Source organism: Carcharhinus amblyrhynchos, chromosome 31, assembly GCF_965287045.1.
Source record: "Carcharhinus amblyrhynchos chromosome 31, sCarAmb.v2.hapA, whole genome shotgun sequence".
NCBI lineage: Eukaryota > Metazoa > Chordata > Chondrichthyes > Carcharhiniformes > Carcharhinidae > Carcharhinus > Carcharhinus amblyrhynchos.
The window spans coordinates 5331243-5358312 of NC_137354.1; the positions used below are offsets into that span (position 1 = coordinate 5331243).

Sequence of the window (27070 nt, forward strand, 5' to 3'; positions counted from 1 at the left end):
CTAGTTTTATTTTTAAAGTTTATTTATTAGTGTCACAAAAGGCTTACATTAACTCTGCAATGAAGTCACTGTGAAAATCCCCTAGTTCGGGTACACTGAGGGAGAATTTAGCATGGCTAATGCACCTAACCAGCACGTCTTTCGGACTGTGGGAGGAAACTGGAGGAAACCCACACAGACATGGGGAGAATGTGCAAACTCCACACACTGTGACCCAAGCCAGGATTTGAACCAGCATCCCTGGCGCTGTGACACAGCCGTGCTAACCACTGTGCCATCGGTGGTTGAGAATTGGAAAAATGGATAGAATGTGAAAGGGAGAACTTATGTTTATAAAGTGCCTTTCTCAACGTTCCAAAATACTTTGCAGCCAATTGTTCAATTCTGAACCATTGTGAACCCTTTAACAGAAGTTCAGGCAAGGAAGAAACAAGCTTAAAGATGCCAGGAGGGAGCAGGCCCCAACTTGAGAAAAGCACCCCCACGGTTTCAGCCACTTTCCAATGGCTCGATTTGGAACGCACATGATTCTGGCAAGACAGCAGTTGTTGTCCATCCCTGGCTGAGACCGTGTGGGTGACTGGCAGATGTTCGCTTGACTAAATCGGTTGCCAGGTCTCTTCAACAGCCAAACAGCTGATGTTAGCTGGAGTTAACTGAAGGGCAGACAGGGAATCAGTGAATGTGTGTCCACACAGGGAGAACAGCATTGACCAGAGTTGGATTTTGACCACAATCTGGCAGCTTTCATCATTGTATCCCTGGTGCCAACCCAATAAAGCACCCATCATATTTATTTTGATTTTGCCAGCTTTTCATCTCAAAAGGTGACACGCTGGCACAGTGGTTAGCACTGCTGTTTCACAACGCTCGGGACCCAGGTTCAATACTGGCCTTAGGTGACTGTCTGTGAGGAGTCTGCACTTTCTCCCCCTGTCTGTGTGTGGATTTCCTCCAGGTGCTCTGGGTTCCTCCCATGCTCTAAAGATATGCAAGTTAGGTACATTGGCCATGCTAAATTGATCTTTAGTGTCCAACAGATGAGCAGGTTAAGTGGATTGGCCACATAAATTGTCTCTTAGTGCTCAAAGACATGCAGGTTAGGTGGATTGGCTGTGCTAAATTGTCCTTTGGGTGTCCAAAACTGTGCAGCTCAGGTGAATTGGCCATGCTAAATTGCCCTTTAGTGTCCAAAGATGAGCAGGTTGGGTGGATTAAATGTGTGGGTTCAATGGGAATAGAGTGGGGGAGAGGGATTGGACAAGATACTCTGTCAGAGAGTGGCTGCAGATTCAATGGGTCAAATGGCCTCCTTCTGCACTGTAGGGATTCTATGATACACTGCAGCCACTTAGATATGGAATCAAAAAGTTAACTGCAGCCAAGAATGGAAAATGAGGACAAAACTGATACAAAATGTGCTGCATGTCAGAGAATGTATACAGCCCCACTGAAAGGCTCATTATCATAAAAAGTTAGTGGGCTGAATGTTTATTTAGCTGGCGTGATGGACCCCACTTCTCCATTTATTCAAACTGGCCAGGTTTGTACCTCTCCTTTTACCTGTTTGAGATTGAGAGATTGCAGTGGGAATACAGAATGTGGCTAACAACGCTCAGTTAAAGACAGGCAAGAGGCTACTGCACACACAGGTGGTGTCAAAAGGCACACCTTGGTTTATGTGACATGGCAGCTCATTACTGGATCGAGTGGGAGAGCTATGAAATGAAGGGTCCTTTGGGTGTCTGACAGCACGGTTTCTGGTGAGTGATAATGATCGTCCTGTCCTGCCTTTGGAGAGTTTTTGTACAAACAGCGTTGATGGGAAAGTCCCTGGCATAATGTTACATGATTGTTGTGACGCCTTTGCTACATGGGACAATCTTGGTGTGTCTTGTCAAGTCCTGTAGAGTCCTACCAGGCTGAGAGATTGTCATGTGACATACTGCTGTGCGAGAACAGTGCAGCAAGTACAATAAAGAAACTGGACATTCAGATCACTGACATTTTTACTCCTCATAAGCCATCTCCAACCTCCCTGCTTCATGTGAAAATAGGAGTAAAGCATTCAGCCCTTCAAGCCTCCTCTGTCATTCAGCATGGTCATAGAATCCCTACAGTGCAGAAGGAGGCCATTTGGCCCATCAAGCCTGCAGTGACAACAATGCCACCCAAGCCCTATCCCCATAACCTCATGCATTTACTCTGCTAACCCACCTGATACTAAGGGTCAATTTAGCATGGCAAATTAGCCTAACCCATACATCTTTGGACTATGGGAGGAAACCGGAGCACCCGAAGAAAATCCACACAGACACAGGGAGAAGGTGCAAACTCCACACAGACAGTCATCCCAAGCTGGAACTGAACCTGGGTCCCTGGTGCGGTGAGGCAGCAGTGCCAACCACTAAGCCACCATGCTGACTTTATGGTTGAATTACTTTTGAAGTGTAGGCAGCATTGTACGTTTTGTACGATTGCTATGCCTCAGAGCTACGTAGAGATGAAACCAGTTTTATTAAGATTGCAACAGGTCTATCTGTAGGAGATTTGAAATATGTCTGCAATCATACAATATCAGCACCCATGCTTACAGCTCAGCTCCTTGGAGCTCTTATGGTGCCTGTCTACTTTGCTCTGAGTCCACATCCGATCAATCACAGTGAGCGTAGTTCAGTTCCCGGACTCACATAATCAAATGCAGAACAATTAGAGTCATGAACAATACAGCATGGAAATAAGTCATAAGAAATTGGAGCAGCAGTAGGCCATCAAGGTCCTTCAGCCCAACCTGTCTATGCTGACCATGATGCTCCCCCTGCTAGGTCTTACTGGTTCCTACTCTGAACCTTAATGTCCTAGTTCAGGAGATAATACACAAATCTTTCTTTAAAGGAGAGAGTGTTTAACTGCCTGCACGACACTGTTGCTGTTGAAATGTAAGGGACAAACATCGCAACTTACTTTCCCAATGCCTGATGACAGACAGTCACTTTCAGGAAGTCTGATCACAGGCCGAGGGCGACGACACCTCGGAAAGAGACGTTAACATCTGTGGTTTCAAAATGGCATCCACCACCAGCGAAGCCAACCCAACTGCAACAGTGTACAATGTCTGTCCAAATATGAGTTATGAATGTGTGATAACACTATCAAATATTTAGTAGTACGGGGCTATCTTCATTTTTATCCAGTTGTTTAAATCGAACAACCAGAGCCATCCCTCAGCAAATTGGAGACGACACAAGAATGAAAGTAGCCTAGGTGTCTATTACCCTGCTACCACATAACAAAGCCTTGGCTGTGGTAACCTTCTCCCCCAAGTAGGATTCTCATGGTTTCAAGTTCTGCTCCCAAGGCTTCAACTCATCATTCTAGCTTATCATAGAATCCCACAGTGCAGAAGGAGGCCATTCAGCCCATCGAGTCTACATCAATCAAAATCCCACTCAGGCCCTGTCCCCATAACCACATGCATTTACCCTAACTAGCCCCCCCTGACACTAAGGGGCAATTTAGCACAGCCAATCCACCTAACCCGCATATCTTTGGACTTTGGAAGGAAACCAGAGCACCCAGAGGAAACCCATGCAGACATGGGGAGAATGTGCAAACTCCACACAGACAGGCACCCAAGCCAGGAATTGAACCTGGGTCCCTGGTGCTGTGAGGCAGCAGTGCTAACCACTGTGCCACTATGCCACCCAGAATTCCAAATTGAACCATTGAACACTCCAATCACTGTTATTAAGTATCCCGCAAACAACAATGAAATAAAAACAAATTAATTAATATTGGCTCGCACTTTTGGAGACCTCCCTTCTTCTTCAAAACAGGGTTTTTAGATCCACCTGAAAGAGCGAACAAGGCCTCGATTCAGTGTCTCTGAAAGATGGCACCTCTGCCAATGCAGCACTCCTTCACTATCCTGGAAACACCTGCTAGGACCTCTGAAGCAAGATTTGAACCCACAACCTTATGACGCGGAGGAGAGAGCACAACCCACTGAGCCTCAGAGGATCAGTAGTAACTCCTCAATGTGGAGTTGGCATCGGAATGTTATAGAGGCCATCGCCATTCTCGTCTGGACAATGGAATTTTTAATGGAAAAAGTTGACACAAAAGCGTGAGGAAAAAAATGTGTTGTTAATAAGTGAAGTTAAGTGGACAGGAAATGCTGACAGATGGAAGATTTTCAAAAGATTATAGATGACAGAATGGTGCAGTGCAGAGATCGGTGTTTTGGGCTCTGCCTTGTCACATTTTGCCACATGCAAATTTCTGTGCAACCTTTTTATAACAAAAAATGTAAAAGAGAAAAAAAACCCAACAAATCAGCAGCCTGATCGCTACTCTGCATGCCTGTCACAATTGGGATTAGTCTATCTGAATTTACATCGCTCTCCATGTTACAGTTCAGTGGAAAGCTTCACACAAAATGGAAAACTGGAAGGCTTTTCCACAAAAGGTTATTGAAACTCTGTGTCGATTGAAGACTTTGGAGTTGAGATTGGGAGATCTTTGTTAGGGTATTAAAGGGCTCTGGAACCTAGGCTGGTAAATGAATTCAAGATACAAATCAGCCGTGATGTAACTGAATAGTGGAACAGGCTGAAGGGGCTGGATGAGCCATCTCCTGTTCCTATAGCTTGGGGCGTTACAAACTCAAAGACTAAGTGACCAAGGTGACACTAAATGATTCTATTGCTCAGGGATTTTGGGATAGAGTGGACATTTTGGTTAGTTTTAAAATTCTCCGTTATTTTAAACTTGCATAAAATGGAGAGGATGAGAAAGAGAGAGATGGATTGACTTTGGGAATGCCGCAGTGTGAAATGCATTAGAAAACAGCTGGATTATTGTCCTCGGAATATTGCATTGTGTAAGAATCCTTGGAGAAGTGTTGCTTTAAACCATTTATTTTTTGATCAAAAGACAATTTTAATCAGAAAATAAATCACTTGGTCTGTAAAACTGTGCTCAAAACATTTTAGATGGTTTCAGAAGAAACAACTTCTTTACTATGTATTAGGTATGGGTGTCACAATACAGAGTTTGTAAGGAGGACCACTGGGTAGGTCTTGAAGACTTAACAATGGGAGTTCTTTATTGAAGGTGTTTCACAGGCAACCCCCTGACTCCCCTGTGTCACACTCTTAAAGGGGCAGCACACAGCCCACCCTACATATATCACACTATGGTTTCAGAATAAGGCAGGAAATGCACCAACAACTGATGTTTTCTGCGCAGAGACATTCCTCATATTATGGAAGAATTCTTGAAAAGCTTATGAATTTCTACAGATCCTCACACTTCTGGGACTCTATGCGTAAATATGCTCCTTGGGGCCTCTTTCCAACTACTGACACCTTCTGGGACCTTCTGTAAGCACTCAGATTCTCCTGGGATCCCCCTGACACACTCCTAAGACACTTTGTAATTGAGACACTTCTGGGATCCCTTCGTAAATGTTAACAGACCCCGGGTACCATTCCGAAACACTGAGCCCCTCGGGTGTGCCATAAGCATCTGTTGCGGTATTTCCACTGTCAAATAATAAGACAAACTGGGAAGACAAAATTATTATAACATACATGAATACATGACAGAATAAAATCGCTAAATGGGTTTGATTCAAAGCTATTGTAAAGGTTCTATCAGCAGTAAATAAATAGCTCTGAAAATTCAATACTACTTTAACTTATCCTGATATCACAGTGAGTATCAGGGTGTCTCCTTCATAGTAATATAAATTGAGAACTTAACGTCCACAGCAAGCAAAGGCTATTGGGCCCATCAGACGGGTCCATCCATAGTCACTGATGGTACCCGAGGTGGGGCCTGTCAATGTTTACTGAGGGTCCAAGGAGAATCCGAGTGCTTACAGAGGATCCCAGGTATGTTGGCATTTGGAAAGAGAATCCAGGTGCTCATAGATTTAAAGATGTGTGGGTTCAGTGGATTGGCCATGGTCTCTGTGTGACGTTACAGGGATAGAATGGGGGTCGGGGGGTGGGGTAGTGGTGAGTGGGGTAAGCTGCTCTTTCAGAGAATTGGTACAGACTCAATGGGCTGAATGGCCTCCTTCTGCACTGTAGGGATTCTATAATTTGGTTCTATCATGGACTTAGGAACACATCCTTACACCAATGTACTCCTGGGTTCTCTTTCCAAATAACAACACCCCTGGGATCCTTTGTAAGCACTGAGATTCTCCCGGGACCCTCAGTAAATATTGACAGACTCCCCCGGGTACCATCTGTGACTATGGATGGACTGAAGCAATGGGCCCAATAGCCTTTACTTGCTCTGGACTTTATGTTCTGAATTTATATTACTATGAACAAGACACCCTGATACTGTAATATCAGGACAAGTTAAGGTGGTATACTACAGGAATAACCCCTCGAGTCTGTTTCGCTATTCAACTAGATAATGACTGAATTACTTCAGCGCCAAATTTCCTGCACCATCACTATATCCCTTAATATCTCTAATATCTCAAAATCAATGGCTGGACATCCATGACCCTCTGAGTAGAGAATTCCAAAGATTCCTCATCCTTTGAGTAAGGAAATTCCTCCTCACCTCATCCTTAAGTGGCCAACTCTTTACTCTGAGACTGTGCCCTCTGGTTCTGACAGAATGACAGGTTTCCTTCCTTGAAGGGCATTGGTGAGCTGAATGCTATTTACAACAACGGTTTTGTGTTCTCTGACCAAAACTAACTTCCAGATTTATTATCTGAACTTAAATTTTACCAGCTGTCATGGTGGGATTTGAACCAGAGTCCCCAGAGCATTAGCCTGGGTTTCTGAATTACCAGTCCAGTGACAATACCATTGTGCCACTACCTCTTTCAAAAATTCATTCATGGGATGTGGGTGTCGCTGGGCGGGCCAGCATTTATTGCCCATCCCTGTTAAGAATCAACCACATTGCTGTGGGTTTGGAGTCACATGTAGGCCAGACCAGGTAAGAATGGCAGATTTCCTTCCCTGAAGGGGGATTGATGTAGAAATGCCGGCGTTGGACTGAGGTGGACACGGTGAGAAGACTCACAACAGCAGGTTAAAATCCAACAGGTTTATTTATTTTAAATTGTGAGCTTTTGGAGCTCGTAATTCCAAATAAACCTGTTGGATTTTAACCTGCTGCTGTGAGACTTCTTAAAGGGAGATTAGTGGACCAGATGTGTTTTTACAACAATGATTTCATGGTGATCATTAGACTCTCAATTCCAGATATTTTATGAAATTCAAATTTCACCATTTGTCGTGGTGGGATTTGAATCTGGGACCACAGAGATTACTAATCCAGTGACAATATCACTACATGTACTGGGAGGACCCTGGTGGACCCTGTCACATGTTGCATTGATGAAGGTTTAAGCTCGGCAACTGGTTGACTAAAAACAAAATGTTCCAGAAAGTTTGATCTTACTCACACAATTTGGAGTTAGTCAAGTCAAATATGCATCCAGACATGAAATAGGAGCAGAAGTAAGCCATTCAGCTCCACTTACTTGCTCCACCATTCAATAAGATCATGTCTGATCTGTTTGTGCATCAAGTTCTACATTTCTTGCCCATCTCTGGTAATCTTTGATTGTCTTGCCTAACAAGAATCTATCACCTTCTGTCTTAAAAATATTCAGCAACCTCACGTCCGCCGCCTTCTGAGGCAGAATCACACAACCCACTGAGGGAAAAAAAGGTCTCCTCATTCTCCTCAGGATGGCACAGTGGTTAGCACCGCTACTTCACAGCGCCAGGTACCCGGATTCGATTCTGGCCTTAGGTTACTGTCAGTGAGGAGTTTGCACGTTCTCCCTATGTCTGCTTGGGTTTTCTCAGGGTGCTCCGGTTTCCTCCCATACTCCAAAGATGTGCAGAATAGGATATTGACTATGGTAAGTTGCCACTTAGTGTTAGGGAGATTAGCAGGGTAAATACGTGTGGTTATGGGGATGGGGCCTGGGTGTTATTGTGGTCGGTGCAAGCTCGATGGGCCAAGTGGCCTCCTTCTGCACTGTAGGGATTCTATGATTCTTATTCCTAATTTTAAAACAGTAACCCTTTGTTCTGGACTCATCCATAAGACAGAACATCTTTTATACGTCAATCTTGTCAAGATCATTCACGATCTTATAAACTTGAATCAATGTTATCTACTTTCAAACAAAGAATGTTCTGTATCATTTGGAAATATCACCAAATTATTAGAGGAGTTGCAAAAAGATATCCTGGGATCATTTATAAAATGTAATTGAAGTGGAAATGTGAAATGTAGGATTTTAAATGTTTAATGTTAAGAAATTTGCAGTTGTAGTATGCCCAGTTTAATATTTAAATTTTTTATTTTGTTTTAATAGTGCTGGCAGCACGGCGAACAGTTTAAGGCTCCACATTCTGTAAAGTGAGCTGCTCCTGCCTGGCTCCAGAGGGAATTCTTATTTGAAAAAAATAAGTATTAAATAGTTTGACTCTTGCATCTTTCAATCTATCTACTTAAATGTGGTGAGTCATTCAGTTCGAGAAAAGTCTGCTACTTTATAAATATATTTTTGTGTGCTGTAGGCCAGGGAGTGATGGACAATCCTCCAGATCTTGTCATTGAATCCCTACAGTGCAGAAGGAGGTCATTCAGCCCATCGAGCCTGCACAGACAACAATCCCCAGGCCCTATCTCTGTATTCCCATGTATTTACCCTAGCTACACCCCTGACACTAAGGGGCAATTTAGCATGGCCAATCAACCTAACCCGCATATCTTTGGATTTTGGGAGGAAACCAGAGCACCTGGGGGAAACCCACGCAGACATGGGGAGAATGTGCTCCATACAGACAGTGACTAGAGGCTGGGATTGAACCTGGATCCTTTATGGTTATATCACAGTTTGGTATGGGCTCCTGCTCTGCTCAAGACTGCAAGGAATTACAAAAGGTTGTGAATGTCACCCAATCCATCATGCAAACCAGCGTCCCATCCATTGAATCTGTCTACACTTCCCGCTGTCTCAGCAAAGCAGCCAGCATAATTAAGGACCCCATGCACCAGACATTCTCTCTTCCATCTTCTTCCTTCAGGAAAAAGATACAAAAGTCTGAGGTCACATACCAACCGACTCAGGAACAGCTTCTTCCCTGTTGCTGTCAGACTTTTGAATGGTCTTACCTTACGTTAAATTGATCTTTTTCCACACTCTAGCTATGACTGTAAAACTACATTCTGCACTCTCATTTCCTTTTCGATGAATGGTATGCTTTGTCTGTATAGCACGCAAGAAACAATACTTTTCACTGTATGTTAATACATGTGACGATAATAAATCAAATCAAATCCCTGGTGCCATGTATCATACTACCTTCCGTTCCTTTGCAAATACTCCTGGGGTGCGACCATCGTGCTCAGTCGTACTGACATTCTCTCAAGGAACCTTTGCAAATGCAAAGGAGAATGCCCACTTCAAACACTGACCTGCTTCTGGGGTTTTCTCAAAGTCTTCCCAGGGAGTTTTGGCAATATTGACACTCTCAGGAACATTGATGCCATCACCCTCAATCCCCACCATAAACTCTCAAACTTTTTCATTGAATTGAATCAAACCATTTGCAATCTTAGTGTTTTGTACATCTCCATGAGAACTCCAAATTCACTCTCACCATAAAGACTGCCGACTTCTGCCTCCATAACAACACTCCCCAGCCCCAGCTAGTAATAGTCCACAGAATTCATACAATTCCCACAATGCAGAAAAAGGCTTTCAGTTTATTGAGTCTGCATCGACTCTCCAGAAGAGCATCCCACTCAGGCCCTCCCCTCCACCCTATCCCCCTAACCCCATACATTTACTGTGGCTAACTATGCTAACCTACACATCTTGGGACACCAAGGGGCAATTTATCATAGCCAATCCGCCCAGTCTGCAATCTTGTTAATTTAGTTTGGTTTATTATTGTCACGTGTTAATATACAGTGAGAAGTATTGTTTCTTGCACACTATACAGACAAAGCATACTGTTCATAGAGAAGGAAATGAGACAGTCCAGAATGTAATGTTACAGTCATAGCTATGGTGTAGAGAAGGATCAACTTAGTGTGCGGTAGGTCCATTCAAAAGTCTGATGGAAGCAGGGAAAAAGTTGTTTTTGAATTGATTGGTACGTGACCTCAGACTTTTGTATCTTTTTCCCAATGGAAGAAGGTGGAAGAGAGAATGTGCGGGGTGCGTGGGGTCTTTAACTTTGCTGGCTGCTTTGCCAAGGCAGCAGGAAGTATAGAAGAGTCAATGGCTGGGAGGCTGGTTTGTGTGATGGGTTGGACTACATTCATGACCTTTTGTAGTTCTCTGCAGTCTTGGGCAGAGCAGGAGCCCATACCAAGCTGTGATACAACCAGAAAGAATGCTTTCTATGGTGCATCTGTAAAAGTTGGTGAGAGACGTAGCGGACATGTCAAATTTCCTTAGTCTTCTGAGAAGGTAAAGACCTTGGTGAGCTTTCTTAACCATAGTGTCAGCATCTTTGGACTGTGGAAGGAAACCAGAGCACCCAGAAACACACATAGACACAGGGAGAAGATGCAAACACTACACAGTCACCCAAGGCTGGAATTGAACCTGGGTCCCTGGTGCTGTGAAGCAGCAATGCTAACCATTGTGTCACTGAGCCGCCCCACTGCTGTACATAATCTGTATGGCATTCAAACCCACGCAGGCACAGGGAGAACATGCAAACTCCACATAGACAGTCACCCGAGATCGGAATCAAACTCAAGTTCCTGGCGCTGCAAGGTAGCAATGCTAAGCACTGTGCCACCGTGCTGCCCTACTACTGAAACCCTCATGTAGATGTTGAATGGCCTTGTCCCTCTCTATCTCTGAAACCTCGGCCATCCCTAAAGCATTCCCAGCCTCTCTATTCTGATTCCTGTGCAATCCCACCCCCCAAATCCCCTCAAAATCCTCGCCATCCCCTTTCCAATTCTGCCCCAAAAGATGGTACCTCCAACAATGTAGCTCTCCCTCATATCGCACTGGGAAGCTATGAAGGGAGGAGCTATACAATAAATGGCAGGAGTATAGACTCATTGAGGGACCTGGGTGTGCAGGTCCACAGATCCTTGAAGGTGGCAACACAGGTGGAGAAGGTGGTGAAGAAGGCATATGGCATGCTTGCCTTTATAGGACAAGGCATAGAGTATAAAAGTTGGCGTATGATATTGCAGCTATATAGAACATTGGTTAGGCCACATTTGGAATACTGTGTCCAGTTCTGGTTGCCACGCTACCAGAAGGACGTGGAGGCTTTGGAGAGAGTACAGAAAAGGTTTACCAGGATGTTGCCTGGTATGGAGGGTCTTAGCTATGAGGAGAGATTGGGTAAACTGGGGTTGTTCTCCCTGGAAAGAAAGAGGATGAGGGGCGACCTAATAGAGGTGAATAAAATTATGAAGGGCATAGATAGGGTGAACAGTGGGAAACTTTTTCCCAGGTCAGAGGTGACAAACACAAGGGGTCACAGGTTCAAGGTGAGGGGGCCAAAGTTTAACACAGATATCAGAGGGATGTATTTTACACAGAGGGTGGTGGGGGCCTGGAATGCACTGCCAAACAAGGTGGTAGAGGCGGACACGATGGGATCGTTTAAAACTTATCTGGATAGCCACACGAACAGACTGGGAATGGAGGGATACAAACGAATAGTCTAGTTGGAAGCATGAGCAGTGCAGGCTTGGAGGGCCAAAGGGCCTGCTTCCTGTGCTGTATTGTTCTTTGTTCTTTATTCTTTGAATGTCAGATCCAATGTTGTGAGACTTCAACCCACAACCCTCTGACTGAGAGACAGAGCTACCATGCTACCCACCAAGCCAAGAATGCCACTCAAGACCCAGCTGGACACCCTGAGTTCACACATTCTGGAACAGAAAAATGATACAGGGCTCACCCAGACACTATGCAAAGATGTAAATCCCAAATACATGTGTAAATTCATACAGAGAACAAAAGTCATAAATTCACTGTCACTCACTTTGTGCAGTGAAAAAAATCTCTTGCCAATATTAAGCACCATCATTCTCATACAACACCCATGCTACAGATTCAATTTTAACATTACAATGTGATTTTTATATATATATATAATATTTGAATCTACCAGTTCCTTTATTATATTTCCCAGCTGCTGGCCTGAAACAGGAGAAGTCTTTTTCAATCTCTATTCCTTTGCTGCTTCCCTCTGTCAAGTGTCTCTGTTATATTACAGTTGAGTGTCTAGCTCAACTCCCATGTGTAAACCGCACACAGAAAACAAGTCTAAGATTGACAGGGAGTGAATAAATACACCTTTGCTTCCTAGACAAGTGTCTGTTGAGCTCAGTTTTTTTTTTACAAGTGTGTTCTACTTGGTGCTCTCTCATCAAAACAATCTATCGTTTCCCCCCACCCCCCAAATCTCCAACCCTTCCATTGCAGTCCATATTTGAACTATCTCAAGATAGACTGTGCTGAAATAAGAACATAAGAACTAGGAGCAGGAGTGGGCCATCTGGCCCCTCAAGCCTGTTCCGCCATTCAATAAGATCATGGCTAATCTTTTTGTGGACTCAGCTCCACTTACCCACCTGCTCACCTTAATTCCTTTACTGTTCAAAAATGTATCTATCCTTGCCTTAAAAACATTCAGTGAGGTAGCCTCAACTGCTTCACTGGGCAGGGAATTCCACAGATTCACAACCCTTTGGGTGAAGAAATTCCTTCTCAACTCATTCCTAAATCTGCTCCCCCTTATTATGAGGCCATGCCCCCTAGTTCTAGTTTCACTCACCAGTGGAAAGAACTTCTCTGCTTCTATCTTACCTATTCCCTTCATAATCTTATATGTTTCTATAAGATCTCCCTTCATTCTTCTGAATTCCAATGGGGAGAGCCCCAGTCTACTCAGTTTCTCCTCATAAGCCAACCCTCTCAACTCCCAGAATCAACCTAGTGAATCTCCTCTGCACCCCGTCCAGTGCCAGTATATCCTTTCTCAAGTAAGGAAATGAGCTTCATTTCTACAGTGCTATTTAATGATGAGGGTCAAATTTCTTACACCATCTCATGCAATCTCCTCATTACCTCTGTGCGATCTCCATAGAATCATACAGCACAGAAGAGGCCCTTCGGCCCATTGAGTCCACACTGATGCATTAGAAACACCTGAATTCTCACCTGATCCCATTTTCCAGCACTTGGTCCATTGCCCTGAATCTTATGATGTGCCAAGTACTCATCCAGGTACTTTGTAAAGGATGTGAGGCGTCCTGCCTCCACCACCCTCCCAGGCAGCGTGTTCCAACTGTCACCACCCGTTGGGTAAAATCCCCCTAAACCTTTTGTCTCTCGCCTTGAACCTATGTCCCCTCGTGATTGACCCTTTAACTTCGGGAAACAGCTGCTCCTTATTCATTCTGTCCATGTCCCTCATAATCTTGTACACCTCGATCAGGTCGCCCCCCCTCAGTGTTCTCTGCTCTAATGAAGACAATCCAAGCCTACCCAAACTCTCTTCACAAATGGGGGCTGCATGGTAGCGTGGTGGTTAGCATTGCTGCTTCACAGCGCCAGGGACCTGGGTTCAATTCCTGGCTTGGGGCACCATTTGTGTGGAGTTTGCACATTCTCCCCGTGTCTGTGTGGGTTTCCTCCGGGTGCTCCAGTTTCCTCCCACATTCTGAAAGATGTGCTGGTTAGGTGCATTGACCTGAATAGGCACTGGAGTGTGGTGACTAGGGGAATTTCACAGTAACTTCATTGCAACATTTATAAATATTCCATCCCAGGCAGCATCCTGGTGAATCTCCTCTGCACCCCCTCCAGTGCAATCACATCTTCTTATAATGTGGCAATCAAAACTGCACACAATATTCCAGCTGTGGCCTCACCAAAGTTCTATACAGCCCCAGTCTTAAATAAACTGGGATTTCCTTCAGTTAAATATTGAAAAGAGGGCTTTTGCCTTCAAACCCCAGCCACAACCTCCATTCTGAGTCCATCTCCTTCTCTGGCCACTCTTTTCACTTGACTGTTGGCAGTCTAGGTGTCCAAGGTGGAACTTCTGACCCTCCACCTTGCGTTTGTCCCCACCGAGTTAACTATCTCAGTGTTATCCTCGGAGACCTCACCTTCCAGAAATTTCAGCTCATCCAAACCTCTGCAGTCCATATCTCAACCTGCACCAAGCTACACTCAATCTCGTCCTGCTCACCCGAGTTGGCATCAGGGCCCACAATGCCTCCAGTTGAAAGTTTTCACTTTTGCATTTCAATGGCTCAATGGCCCAGTGGTTAGCACTGCTGCATCACAGAGCCAGGGACCTTGGTTCAATTCCCGGCTTGGGTCACTGTTAGTGTGGAGTTTCCCCCTGCCTACATGGGTTTCCTCCGGGTGTTCTGACTTCCTCCCACAGTCCAAAGATGTGCAACTGGGCATGATAAATTGTCCATTAGTGTCAGGGGGATTAGCAGGGTCAATATAGTTACAGTGATAGGACCTGGGTGGGATTGTTGTTGGTGCAGGCTCAATGGGCCAAATGACCTCCTTCTGCACTGTAGGGATTCTATTCTATTCTAAGTCTGCAACTTCCTCCAATCCTGTGGCACTCCCGTCCAAAACTTTCCATTCCTCCATCTCTGCTCTCTTGTACATCTAACACTCTCTACACCTTATCATTGACAGTTGTGCCTTCCAACTTTCTGAGCTTTGGAATTCCCTACTTATATCCCTCTACTTTGCCACTGGCCTCTACTCCTTAAAGATCATCCTTAGAACCATTATCTTTGACCAAGCTATTGGTTGTGCCCCATCATTTCTACTGTATATGGTCTGAATATGCCAATAAGGTATGCAATCCCAAACATTACTCACTTCTGGTTTCAAAATCTTTGGTCACGGGTGGCAAACATTACAGAGATTGCAGAGAGTGAATGATCCAGTGTATCATAGCATCACTATAGAAGGAGACTATTCGGCCCATTGAATCTGCACCAAATAGTGTCATAGAGGTTTGCAGCATGAAAACAGGCCCTTCAGCCCAATAGTCCATGCCAACCCATTTCTAACCCCTAAGATAGTCCAAATTGTCCGCGTTTGGTTCATATCCCTCTACACCCATCTTACCTATGTAACTGCCTAAATGCTTTTCAAAAGACAAAATTGTACCTGCCTCTACTACTACCACCTCTGGCAGCTTGTTCCAGACACTCACTACCCTCTGTGTGAAAAAATTGCCCCTCTGGACCCTTTTATATCTCTCCCCTCTCACCTAAAACCTATGCCCTCTAGTTTTAGACTCCCCTACCTTTGGGAAAAGATACTGACTATCTAGCTGACCTGTGCTCCTCATTATTTTATAGACCTCTATAAGATCACCCCTCAGTCTTAGACACTCCTGAGAAAATAATCCTAGTCTATCCAGCCTCTCCTTATAACTCAAACCATCAAGTCCCTGGTGGCATCCAAGTAAATCTTCCCTGTGACATGCCAGCGTACTAATGCCTTCTAAATTCTCATCTAAATCATTAATATAAATGACAACTAACAGTGGACCCAGCACTGATCCTTGATGCAGTCTCTGACAAAGTATCTTACCCAGGCCCTCTCCCACATCGTATCCCTACTAATCTCCCTAACCAACACATCTTGGGACACTGAGGGCAATTTGACGTGACTAATCCATCTAACCTGCGCATCTTTGGAGTACGGCAGGGAAGTGCAGCACCCGGAGGAAATCCATGCAGACATGGGGAGAATGTGCAAACTCCATTCAGACAGTAACCCAAGACCAGAATTGAACCTGGATCACTGGTGATGTGAGGCAGCAGTGCTAACTACTGTGCCACCGTGCCACCCTATTCCTGAACAAAATCTGTATGGCATGCAAATGTCCCAGTAAAGTGGAGCATAAACATTGAGTGAGTGGCATTCACCTTCATCTAACCACACCTCTGTGAAGCATCTTAAGATATTTTCTTACAAGAAAAATGATATATAAAGTTTATTTATTAGTCACAAGTAAGATTTACATTAACACTAAAATGAAGTTACTGTGAAATTCCCCCAGTTGCCCCACTCTGGCGCCTGTTTGGGTCAATGCACCCTAACCAGCACAGCTTTTGGACTGTGGGAGGAAACCGGAGCACCCAAAGGAAACCCACACAGACACGGGGAGAATATGCAAACTCCACATTGATAGTGACCCAAGCTGCGAATTGAACCCAGGTTCCTGGCGCTGTGAGGGAGCAATGCGAACCACTGTGCCCTCCCCTTGTTGACAAGTGCACATCCGCATACAGACTCGTCATCTTTTGATAGTAAACTGGTCACTTATTGCTAACTTCTCTAACCACATGATGACAATCTTGTCTTAAACACATTAATTCCACTGAATAACGACCGACAGCGGTCAATATCAGTGACGGAGACCATATCCTGTGTTTCAAAACTGGATACTGGGAAGCAATTAGTTGGTAGTTTATAAATAATTTGAAATAATACAATGCAGCAGAGCTTCAGAAACATCATCTGTGCCCAAGATTAGATGATAAGATTGAGATCATTGTGGAGTGTCTGTCATTGTTTATATTTAAATTGCTCGTTTGATTTTATTCCATTTGTGGGCCAAAGGTAGCTGTCTGTCTATGACAGTGGCTGTCACTCACTACATGTCCTGGGTGTGCGATGATGCTCACACGAGATGGTTCGAGATTTTGACATTGGCATTGCGAGTTTGTTAAGGAATGGTTATGCTCCACTTTAGTGGGAGATGTGCATCCCACACGGATTGCCCACATCAGGTCACTCACCCTCTGTGATGTTTGCAACCCACGGAAAAGAAAAGACTTTGAAAACAATAAAAAGTGAGTAATGTTTGGGATTGCATAGCTTATTGGTATATTCAAACAATCCACACTGGACATAGTGGTCAGACTACAAATAAGCCAGTGACAATTCTCCATAAACCATTGTGTATTGCATTTATAATGTAGCTGACTGGTTTTATTAGTTTATGTAAGTGAATGTTTTTTGGAAAATGTGTTCTGTAGTTACAGCCCATAGCAGAGTGGATGCCAGCGGGTGCTCTCAGCATGGAGAGGACCAGGCTTATCAGACCATTAAGAAGCAAAATATTGCCAGTGAGATTTGTTTCATTATTAACACTGAAACCCTTGAGATGTCCTTGAACCAACTGAGCTTAGGAAAATAGTGAGTTAATTTGCTTGTGGTGGTGATAGTTAATATTGAGCAGGCTTTCAAAACTCTGCTGTTAACAGCATCCACTTGCAAACTCTGGAAGAAATTTCTGTTTGTTCTTGTATTTGGAAGATGCCTCCACCAACAGTGCAACACTCCTTCAGTGCTGCACCAAAGTGTATACTTGGATTGTGTGGTCTAATCTTGAACTGAGCGTTGAATCTTCAACCTTTTTGCTATAATCAGAGGTAAGGAATATTAACAACTGAGTCAAGTTAACGTTACGTCATACATAGAAACCAATTGTGTTCATAAATTTTCAGTTTTTCTTTGCTAACAGTTTCATTGTTGGATCTATTGTGTTGTGATCTAAATAAGACCATAAGAAACAGGAACAGGAGCAAGCCATTTGTCCCCCCCAAGCCTTCTTTGCCATTCAGTAGGGTCTTGGCTGATCCGACATTCCTCACTTTCCTGCCCTTTCCCAACCCTTGATTCCCTTACTGATCAAAAATCTATCAATCTCAGCCTTAAATATACTCAAGGACTCTACCCCCCACACCTCCGTACGGTGAGTTCCAAAGACTCACAACCCTCTGAGAGAAGAAATTCCTCCTCATCTTCATCTTAAATTAGCGCCCCTTTATTCTGAGACTCTGCCCTCTGATCCTAGACTCTCCCATGAGGGGAAACGTCCTCTCAGCATTTACCTTGTCAAACTCCTTAAGAATCCTTTATGTTTCAGTGAGGTCACCCCTCATCTTTCTAAATTCCAATGAGTAGAGTCCCAAACTTTTCCTCATAAGACAATCCCTCCAAACCAGGAATCATCCCAGCAAACCTTCTCTGAATTGCCGCCAATGTAATAATTTCTTCCCTTAAATAAGGGGACTAAAACTTCTCACAACGTTCATGATGTGGTCTCACCGGTATCTGTACAGTTGCAGGAAGATTTTCCTACTCTTATAGTCCAACACTCTTGAAATAAGGGCCAACATTCCATTAGCATTCCTAACTTCCTGCTGCACCTGTGTGCTAGCTTTCTGTGTTTCGTGTACACGTACTCTCAAGTCCCTTTGTCTTGCAGGTTTCTGCAGTTTTTGATGGTAATGTCATGATTTATTGCACTTGGATAATACACATGTGAAGATTTTACCTGCTTCAGGACTTCAAGAATCAGCCATGGCCCCCTGAGTAACACAAAGAACAAAGAAAATTACAGCACAGGAACAGGCCCTTCGGCCCTCCAAGCCTGCACCAACCATGCTGCCCAGTTAAACTAAAACCTCCTACGCTCCCGGGGACCATATCTCTCTATTCCCAATCTATTCACACATTTGTCAAGACCGCCCCTTAAAATTCACTATCGTATCTGTTTCCACTACCTCCCCTGGCAATGAGTTCCAGGCACTCACCACTCTCTGTGTAAAAAACTTGCCTTGTGCATCTCTATTAAGTCTTGACCCTCACACCTTAAACCTATGTCCCCTGGGAGTTGACTCTTCCACCGTGGGAAAAAGCTTCTGAATCTCTAAAACACTTCTGGATCAGAGGAGAGCATTAGGCACAAGATCTAGGCAGACAAAAACTAGTGTAGTATTGAGCGATCACTGCACCTTCAGAAACACTGGGTGGGATTTTCCAGCCACTCACCAATGGGGTCTTCCAGTCTCGTCAACGGTGAATCCCCCTCCCCACCTCGGTTGAGGGTTTCCTGCTGAAAATAAGAAGTCCTGTTGATGGTGGCAGAATCTGAAGATCCCGTTGACAGCCAATGGCAGGGCAAAGAAAATCCCGCCTAGCATTCCTTCACATGAGATGTGAAACCAAGCCCTTCCTATCAACCCTCTCAGCTGCCGTCAAAAGACCATTTTGCTGATCTTACTCTGTGCCAAAATAGCTGCCACATTTATCTGCAAAAGCATAGTCACCAAACTTCCAAGTAATTAATTACAAGTGAAGCATTTGAGGTGTGATATGATTGCAATTCATTCTTTTCTCAATCAATGCTTGGAGAATATCTCATTAATAACGTGCCATGGGGATAACACATATTTCTTTCCCAATGGCTCATTTGCATTGGAAATATATTTTGACACTGCAGATTGGGAAGAAAGTGATAAAGGAATAATTCTAGCTAGTTCCTGGGAAAGACTAAAATACCTGAACTGAACATGATTGTTTAGATATATTTAATCTGGAGGAAAGAAATTACATGTCTTTGGTAACCTCACGGTGTCCCAAATGACTTTACAACCCAATGATGTGCTTTCTTGGAATGACTGTTGTAATGTAGGAAAAAATGACCACCAATTTGCAGACAGCATGTTTGCACCAATAGCAATGGGATAATGACCATTGGATCTATTTTTTTGATACGTGGACTGAAGGATAAATTTAGTCGAGGACACTGGATGAACTCTTCTTCATAAAAAGTAATCTTTAATCCTGATGCGATTGTGGTTATCAGAACGTGGGGTGAACTCCATGTTCTTGTTCAAAAGGTGCAGTGAGATCTTTAATATTCACCTGATCAGGTCTCAGTCTAATGTTCCATTGAGAGGACAGCCCCTCTAACTATGCAGCATTCTGGCAGCGGTGCAATGGATTTCGGCCTCAGTTAGGTTTTGCGTGCAGGTCTCAGATTCACGAGATTGCTGCTAAGTACGTCCTTTGCATTAAATCAAATTTGTCAAGGACATTTGTGAGACCACAGCTGGAGTGCTGCGTGGTATTGGTCTCCTTATTTAAGGAAGGATGTAAATGCATTGGAAACAGTTCAGAGAAGGTTTTCTAGGTTAATGCCTGGAATGTTTTTTGATTTGATTTATTATTGTCACGTACTGGTGAACAGTGAAAAGTATTGTTGCTGGCTTGCAATACAAAGCATACCATTCATCGAGACAGAAAGGAGAGTGCAGAAAAATTTATGTTTTAAAAAGTTAAAGTCTTATTTATTTATCAGTCACAAATAAGGCTTACATTAACACTGCAATGAAGTTACTGTGAAATTCCCCTAGTCGCCACACTCCGACACCTGTTCGGGTCAATGCACCTAACCAGCACATCTTTCAGGCTGTAGGAGGAAACCGGAGCACCCGGAGGAAACCCACGCAGACACAGGGAGAACATGCAAACTTCACATTGGCAGTGACTAGCAATTGAACCTGGGTCCCTAGCGCTATGAGGCAGCAGTGCTACTGTGCCACCCCAATCACTATGTAATGATTGTATGTAATGTTACAGTCATAGCTAGTGTTACTGTGTAGTGGTTGAATGTAGTGTTACAATCATAGCTAGCATTGTCTTATGAGGAAAGGTTGGTCAGGCTAGACTTGTATCCACTGGAGTTTCCAAGAGGAATAGGTGACTTGATTTTTTAAAGCTTGTTTGTTAGTTACAAGTAGGATTACATTAACACTGCAATGAAGTTACTGTGAAAATCCCTTCGTCGCCACACTCCGATGCCTGTTCAGGTACACTGAGGGAGAATTTAGCACAGTCAATGCACCTAACCAGCATATCTTTCGGACTGTAGGCGGAAACCGGAGGAAACCCACGCAGTCACAGGGGAGAACGTGCAGATTCTGCACGGACAGTGACCCAAGCTGGGAATTGAGCCCAAGTCCCTGGCACTGTGAGAAAGCAGTGTTGATCACTACGCCACCTTGATTTAAACAAATAAGTTTCTCAATCTGGAACTAGGGTCACTGTTTAAAAAAAAGGCCTCCTATTTAAGACTGAGGTGAAGAGAAGTTTATTCTCAAAGAGTGGTGAGGTTCTGGAACTATCCACCTCAAAAGGTGGTGGAAGCAGAGTCTTGAATATTTTTAAGGTGGAACTAGACAGGTTCTTGTTAAGCAAGAGGAGGAGGTGAAAGGTTATCGGAGGTGGGTTGGAATGTGGGGTTGAGGTTACAACCAGATCAGCCATGGTCTTATTGAATGGCAGAGCAGGGTCGAGGGGCCAAGTGGCCTACTCCTGCTCCTAATTCGTCTGTTTGTAAGATGATTTGAATCTATAAACATGCAGAATTGATAGGTAGGAAAGATCCCATCAGATTTGCCCCATATTCATGTCACAATATTTCCTTACAACACCCTTGCCACAGTGTAATTCACCATCATTTAAACGAGGAAGCACAAAGTGTTGTCTTGGCATCACATTTTCGAACCAACAGAAGTAGATCTGTCGTCATGGTTTCCACTGGCGGGACCACGTAATTACTTCATTTAGGCCTCTTGTTCATTTGGTGTTAGGACAGTTGCTTAGCGAGCATGTTTATTCCTTGGTATGGAACTTTCTGGCTACACAGAGGGAGTGTGAAGCAGCGACTACCTGCTGTCTCCATATAAAGAGCTGAAAAAATCTCCATCAAAAGTCTCCGCTAATATTTTAAACCTAAGCTGACATTCCAGTGCTGTACTAAGGGATTGCTATTTTGCTGAAGGTACTATCGGGGGTGACACGTTGTTTAGTACTGGTTCTTCACAATGCCAGGGATCTGGGTTCGATTCCTGGCTTGGGTCACTGTCTGTACAGGGTCTGCACGTTCTCCCTGTGTCTGCGTGGGTTTCCTCTTGGTGCTCCGGCTTCCTCCCACAGTCCAAAAGGTATGCTGGTTAGGTGCATTGGCCGTGCAAAATTCTCCTTCAGCGTACCCAAATAGGCGTTGGAGTGTGGCGACTAGGGGATTTCATTTCAGTGTTAACGTAAGCTTATTTGTGACACTAATAAATAAACTTTAAACTTCAGGTGAGACATCAAGCAGGAGATCCTGTTAGGTGCTTGAAGATTCTCTGTTACTATTTGAAGAAATTCCCCTGGGGTTGTCAACCAACCCGCACGCCATCAAAAACAGAGCGAGAGATGCTTGATCTCAATTGGTGGGATCTTGCTGTGTACAAATGGATTCCCACATTTGTCAGTTCAAGAGCCACCACAGTCAAAAGTAATTTGCTGTGCATCAAGTATATGATGAGTTGTGGTCATGTGCTGTATAAACACTGGTCTCCTGTGTCTAACAGATGTTAGTATGGATTGAACAAGCACGCGCACACAACAGTGGCAATCAGTGTCAGTCATGAGGTTAGTAATAATTTGACTTGAGGAGGGAAAGTTGTTCAGTCAAGTCTTTCCAAACTAGAAGGGAAAGGAGAAATGTCATTAAGTGAACATAACGGAGGAAACCATGAAAGAAACAAGAAATAACTCAAAACAGTAGCAATCCAAGTGTTGTCCAAGTTTTTGATTTGATTTGATTTTTTAAATTTGATTTATTATTGTCATATGTATTAGTATCCAGTGAAAAGTATTGTTTCTTGCGCGCTATACAGATAAAACATACCATTCACAGAGAAGGAAATGAGAGAGTGCAGAATGTAGTGTTACTGTCATAGCTAGTCTGTAGAGAAAGATCAACTTAGTGCGAGGTAGGGCCATTCAAAAGTCTGACAGCAGCAGGGAAGAAGCTGCTCTTCAGTCGGTTGGTCCATGATCCCAGACTTTTGTATCTTTTTCCTGAAGGAAGAAGGTGGAAGAGAGAATGTCCGGGGCAGGGCGGGGTGGGGAGGGGGGGTGTCCTTAATTATGCTGGTTGCTTTCCTGAGGCAGCAGGAAGTGTAGACAGAGTCAATAGATGGGAGACTGGTTTGTGTGATGGATTGGGCTACATTCACGACCTTTTGTGGAATTTCAGTGATACTGCTCTTAGAGTGTTTTCATATGGTTCATGTAAGATTATTTTAGATGTCATTATGCATTCCTTTTGATGGCTTTAGCATCTATATCAACATCTCATTAAGAGTTGGGTATGCATTTCAATATGCAGAATATATATTTTTTGTATTATGCACACTAGATTTATGTATGTTTATTAATTATTAATATTTCAAACAGTATGCATTACAGTTTCATAATGTATGTTCTGAAAGTATATTTATGTGTCTATTTTTATTCATACTGTGAGCAAAACAATGATTGGCTAGGGAGGCATCTACTGGTCCTTATTGCTGCTGTATATTGAGTTATTGGTGTTTTTTTTTAAATTACTTTCTGTAAGTTGTGTGTTCACCAAAGTGATGGTTGTTAATCTTGGCAAATGGAATATTTTATATTTTAACTACCCAGTCTCCTCATCAAAAACTCCCAATTAAGGTGCGGAGATGGCAGGAAACACGTTCTGAGTTTGGGCATCTTAGCAGCCCGGTCACGTTCCACAACTTTCCCTGTTGACTTGAAGCCAAACCTGCTTCCCATCGATCAGAAACTCAGCATTCAAACTGGACGTGGGGTGACTCCAAAGAAAAGCAGAGTGAGGCTTTCTTCTCCGGACAGTTTTACTCCACTTTGCTCTGATATTGGAGTAGGCAATCGCAGAACAGATTGAAGTAGATGAACGGCCCCGTGTTGTTGCTTTGAGCAATGTCTCAGTGATGCAGTGAAGTGTCAATCCAGAGTATGTTCTGAAGACTCTGTGGGTGGGATTTGAACCTGTGATCTTTCTGTTTCTGAGACAAGAGTGCTACAAGTGCCGCCTCTGAGAGCTGTACACTTGTATAAGGGAATGTGTTTCTTGGAAAGGGATAGAACAGATCTAATCAATAACTATTACAAATCAACATGAACTTAGCCCAGTCCATCACGCAAACCAGCCTCCCATCCATTGACTCTGTCTACACCTCCTGCTACCTCAGAAAAGCAGCCAGCATAACCAAGGAGTCCATGCACCCTGGACATTCTCTTTTCCATCTTCTTCTGTGGGGAAGAGATATAAAAGTCTGACATATGAACCAACCAACTCAAGAACAGCTTCTTCCCTGCTGCTGTCAGGCTTTTGAGTGGACCTACCTCATATTAAGTTGATCTTCCTCTACACCCTAGCTATGACGTAACACTATATTCTGCACCCTTTCCTTTCCGACTCCCCTATGTTCTGCATGCTTTATCTGTACAGCGTGCAAAAAACAATGCTTTTCATTGCATCCCAATAATAAATCAAATCAAATCACCAGTATAGTAGCTGGCACGGAATTGCAATACATCCCATTTAAACGGGACAGCACAGCCTCATAGCGTCAGAGACCTGGATTTGATTCCTGGCTTGGGTTACTGTCTGCATAGAATTTGCATGTTCTCCCCAAGTCTGCGTGCATTTCTTCCGGGTGCTCCGGTTTCCTCCCACAGTCCAAAGTATGTGCTGGTTAGGTGCATTGGGCATGCTAAATTCTCCCTCAGTGTACCTGAACAGGCGCTGGAATATGGCGACTAGGGCATTTTCATAGTAACTTCATTGCAGTGTTAATGTAAGCCTACTTGTGACTCTAATAAATAAACTTTAAACTTTACTGCCTTGCGATATCAAACATAAATGTAACTACAGAATGGTGACTAGCTCTATCCGCAATCCAATTTCTCTGCTTTAGTCAATATCCATTAATGCTCCTTTGCAAACCTTCACCAATGCCCTCTTAAACTTTGTTATAGCTGTTGTATAATCATCATTCATGGTAAAATTCTCATAATCTTCTTCACAACCCTCAAAGCAGAACCCTTAAGAGTATTGATAGGCAGAGGGATCTGGGTATACAAGTACACAGGTCACTGAAAGTGGCAATGCAGGTAGAGAAGGTAGTCAAGAAGGCATACGGCATGCATGCCTTCATCGGCCAGAGCATTAAGTTTAAAAATTGGCAAGTTATGTTGCAGCTTTATAGAACCTTAGTTAGGCTGCACTTGGAATAGAGTGTTCAGTCCTGGTCTCCACACTACCAGAAAGATGTGGAGGCTTTGGAGAGGGCTGAAAAGATGTACCAGATGTTGCCCTGGTATGGAGGGCATTAGCTGTGAGGAGAGGTTGGAGAAACTTGGTTTGTTCTCATTGGAATGACGGAGATTGAGTGGCGACCTGATAAACTTCTACAAGATTAAGAGGGGCATGCCCAGAGTGGATAGTCAGAAGTTTTTCCCCCAGGGTGGAAGAAGCAATTACTAGGGGGCACAGGTTTAAGGTATGAGAGGCAAGGTTTGAAGGAGACATACGAGGCAAGTTTTTTTTACACAGAGAGTGGTGGGTGCCTGGAACTCGCTGCCGGGGGAGGTAATGGAAGCAGATATATACGATGGTGACTTTTAAGAGGTGTCTTGACAAATACGTGAATAGGATGGAATTAGAGGGATAGGGTCCCTGGAAAAATAGGGGGTTTTACTTCAGTCGGGCAGCATGGTCGGTGCAGGATTGGAGCGGCGGAAGGGCCTGTTCCTGTGCTGTAATTTTCTTTGTTCTTTCTTCATTCTTAAACTTGCTAATTATTCTGCTGTCCATCTTTCAGTCAGTACCCTGATTCTAAACCCTGAGGTTCTGGTGAAGGGTTCTTGTCCTGAAGCATTAACTCTGTTTCTCTCTCCACACATGTTGCCAGACCTGCTGAGTATCTGCAGCATTTTCTGGTTCTTGTTTAAGCTCTCTTGTCACTTAGTAAGAGCCCTGATTGGGAATTAAGAGGAAAATGCCTTGCTTGCTATTATTTATTGCAGTAAATGATTTTGAATTTTTACTCTGTGAATCTTAGTACTCAGTAGTTAGCACACTCCAGTGCAGTTCCTTACCCTGATTTCTGAATAGATTTTCCCCATTGTTTCCTTTGTTGAAATCCCATTCCTGTTGGGGATCTATTTCAGAATATTTTTGGCAGCGGGGAACTGTGATTTCCATCTCTTAAATTTAATTCACAGGACGTGGGCATCGCTGGCTGGGCCAGCATTTAGTGCCCATCCCTGATTGCACCTAAACTGAGTGACCTCCTAGGCCATTTTAGACCATAAGATACAGGAGCAGAATTAGGCCATTCGGCCCATTGAGTCTGCTCCACCATTCAATCATGGCTGATATTTTTCTCATCCTCATTCTCCTGCCTTCTCCCCATAACCCTTGATCCCCTTATTGATCAAGAACCTATCTATCTCTGTCTTAAAGACACTCAATGACCTGGCCTCCTCTGTGGCAATGAGTTCCACAGATTCTGGCTGAAGAAATTCCTCCCTATCTCAGTTTTAAAGGAGCCTCCCTTCACTCTGAGTCCGTGCCCTTGAGTTCTAGCCTGTCACCACCAGAAACATCCTCTCCATGTCCATTCTATCTAGGCCTCTCAGAATTCTGTAAGTTTCAATTAGATCCCCCCCTCATCCTTCTAAACCCCATCAAGTAGAGACCCAGACTCCTCAACCGCGCCTCATACGACAAACACAAGTCATTCCTTTAGAGGGCATTTAAGAGCAAACCACATTGCTGTGGCTCTGGAGTCACATATAGGCCAGACCAGGTAAGGATGACAGATTTCCTTTCCTAAAGGACATTAGTGAACTGGATGGGTTTTTACGACTGTGTTCTTGCAAAAGACAAAACAGGTGGCATGGTGGCAGAGTGGTAAGCATTGCAATCCCACAACACCAGGATCCAGGTTCGATTCTGACCTCAGGAGTTTGCGTGTTCTCCCTGTATCTGCAGGTGTTTCCACCAGGTGCTTCAGAAGAACAGTCCAAAGATATGCAGGTTGTATGGATTGGCTACGCTCAATTGCCCCTTAGTGTCCAATGTTGTGCAGTTTAGGTGGATTGGACATGCTAAATGTGAGGGGATGAGGGGCCTGGGTAAGATTCAGTGTTGGTGCAGGCTCAATGGGCTGAATGGCCTCCTTCTGCACTGTAGGGATTCTATGGAAAAAAAAGCTTGCCATCCCTAAGGTGGTGGAAGAGCTACCTGATACAATTAACTTTCCAAAAGGAGTTGTGAAAGAATGTTTGTATCTGATAAGGTATTGTATAAAAAAATGTTCTGAT

At 43.9% G+C, this 27070-nt stretch overlaps 1 protein-coding gene across 1 annotated transcript in view; it reads left to right on the forward strand.

The window, feature by feature from the left end:
- Positions 1-17397: 17397 nt before the first annotated feature.
- cdh23 (cadherin-related 23) overlaps positions 17398-27070 on the forward strand; it is a 767458-nt gene continuing 757785 nt past the window's right edge. The window contains exon 1 of the mRNA XM_080215942.1: positions 17398-17481. The gene's annotated coding sequence lies outside the window, so the exon portion shown is untranslated. The remainder of the gene's footprint in view (positions 17482-27070) is intronic.